This window comes from Physeter macrocephalus, chromosome 12 (assembly GCF_002837175.3).
Source record: "Physeter macrocephalus isolate SW-GA chromosome 12, ASM283717v5, whole genome shotgun sequence".
Taxonomy (NCBI): domain Eukaryota; kingdom Metazoa; phylum Chordata; class Mammalia; order Artiodactyla; family Physeteridae; genus Physeter; species Physeter macrocephalus.
Genome location: NC_041225.1, coordinates 62,764,663 through 62,767,199, shown reverse-complemented (window position 1 = coordinate 62,767,199; position 2,537 = coordinate 62,764,663). Strand labels below are relative to the sequence as shown.

The 2,537-nt window shown below is 45.0% G+C and overlaps 1 protein-coding gene across 1 annotated transcript in view; it reads left to right on the top strand.

Moving 5' to 3' along the window:
* The window catches only part of ATP6V1E2 (ATPase H+ transporting V1 subunit E2), a 32,546-nt gene extending 31,160 nt beyond the window's left edge, over positions 1–1,386 (top strand). The window contains exon 3 of the transcript XR_003682315.2: positions 483–1,386. The gene's annotated coding sequence lies outside the window, so the exon portion shown is untranslated. The remainder of the gene's footprint in view (positions 1–482) is intronic.
* Positions 1,387–2,537: the final 1,151 nt, after the last annotated feature.

Sequence of the window (2,537 nt, the reverse complement as noted above, 5' to 3'; positions counted from 1 at the left end):
AGCGGCCATGGCTCACGGGCCCAGCCGCTCCGCGGCATGTGGGATCCTCCCAGACCGGGGCGCGAACCCGGTTCCCCTGCATCGGCAGGCGGACGCGCAACCACTGCGCCACCAGGGAAGCCCCGAACAGGTCTCTTTATAGGCAAGACTTTTTTTTTTTTTTTTTTTCCTGAAAAGCCCTTTGTAAATAGCATTTGGGGCCAATGGCATCCCTTTTCCTTACACAAAGTACCATTACCTTTACCTGTGTCTTCAGTACCAGCAACTGCTAATATTCAGGTATCTCATGCTTTCCCCTCCAAGTTGAGGACAAACACTTAAATGTACTGTTTACAGAAATTACCCTATCCAAGCACTTCCACCTCCCTTTCTCCTTACTAGGGACCCTCCCCTGCCATCAGGATTTGTAAACCTAGGCTTCCCTCCCCCTGTTAACTTCTTGTGCATTACCATACCTATGGAATCTTTTGGTTTTCTTTTAGCTCTTTATAGCACACCTATCCTTCTGGACCACTCAAGTCATACCTCTTCCTGACTCCTCCTCCTGGAAGCTTTCCTCACTGGGCTCTGGAATCCTTGGACTTGTCATGCCCCTGGACTCAACCCATTGGTTTGTTTTCCATGCTTTGGAGTTTGGATTTGTTTCTCTGGAGGGGTAGCTTCTCCCTTGCTTGTGACTTCTTTTTCTTCTTGAGTCATGGGTGTCACCTGATCTCCCGGGAAGGGGGTGGATTGGGGACAGCGTACTGGCTCTGGACGCATGACATCGGGAAGACCTGGTAAGCAGGAATGGCACTGGTTATATCTTGAATGAATGAATGAAGCCTGGCTCTGTGGAGTTTGGGCCTGGCCTTTGACTGGTTCCTTTGGGCTTTGGATTGGGTTTACTTCTACTGTCTGGCTGTCGTGTGACCCTGGCAAGTCACATCTCCTTCTGTTACATGAGGGACCAGGGCCTGATGACCCAGTTCCTTGGGGTTCCTCAGCCCCCCAGCTCCCCACTGCTGGCTTCACCCACTGTTACTGACACTTGACCTCTTCTGATCTCTCTCTCTCTTTTTTTGATTGAAGTATAGTTGATTTACAATGTTGTGTTAGTTTCAGGTGTACAGCAAAGTGATTCAGTATTATATATATGTATATAATATACACATATATATTTCCTTTTTCAGATTCTTTTCAGTTATAGGTTATTGCAAGATACTGAGTATAGTTCCCTGTGCTATACAGTAGGTGCTTGTTGTTTACCTGTTTCATGTATAGCAGTATGTATATGTTAATCCCAAACTCCTAATTTATCCCTATCCCCCCTTTCCCCTTTGGTAGCCATATGTTGGTTTTCTATGTCTGTGAGTCTATTTCTGTTTTGTAAATAAATTCACTTGTATCATATGATATTTGTCTTTTTCTGTCTGACTTATTTCACTTAGTATAATCTCTAGGTCCATCCATGTTGCTGCAAATGGCATTATTTCATTCTTTTTTATGGCTTAATCCATGTTGCTGCAAATGGCATTATTTCATTCTTTTTTATGGCTTATATTCCATTGTGTGTGTGTGTGTGTGTGTGTGTGCGTATATATATATATATATATATATACACACACACACACACACACACACACTACATCTCTTATCCATTCATCTGTAGATGACATTTAGGTTGCTTCCATATCTTGGCTATTGTAACTAGTGCTGCTATGAACGTTGGGGTGCACGTATCTTTTCGAATTAGAGTTTTTGTCTTTTCTGGATATATGCCCAGGCAAGGCATTGCTGAATCATATGGTAGCTCTATTTTTAGTTTTTTAAGGAACCTCCATACTGTTCTCCATAGTGGCTGCATCAATTTACATTCTCACCAATCCTGTAGGAGGGTTCCCTTTTCTCCACACACTCTCCAGCATTTGTTATTTGTAGGCATTTTGACGATGGCCATTCTGACCGGTGTGAGGTGGTACCTCACTGTAGTTTTGATTGGCATTTCTCTAATAATTAGTGACGTTGAGCATCTTTTCATGTGCCTGTTGGTTGTCTGTATGTCCTGATCTTTCTTTCTAGTCTTGCTTGTCTGGTGCCTACCTAGTTTGAGACTGACCTTTGACACATGCTGGCCTGTAGGGCCCCTTATCCTTCTCCTGTGGGGGCCGTGGGAAAGGTTGTACACTAAAGGGTGTCGGGGAGGATACACTGCACATCTACTGGCCTCTCTTTCCATCCAAGAGCAAGGCATGTTCCCAGGTGGCCAGCTTTTGGGGACATGGTTGGCTGTGTGTGTAGGGAGTGTGTGTGTGGAGGGGTTTGGAGGGGTGGGGGAAGCCTTGGGCCTTAGACATTCTCACTCTGAAGACAAAGAGCAGAAATAGGGCAATGCATGCTCCCTGCCTCCAGGCTCTTGCTCATTGAGAGAATATACACTTGGATCTCAGAGTTTGGAGTCTTGTAATAGTAGTTTGTATTCTCTAGGCAGCACCATGCAGCCCTTCACAGAAAGGAATTGGTGTGGTTTATAGGCTAGAGTTCTGGGGTAGGAGATT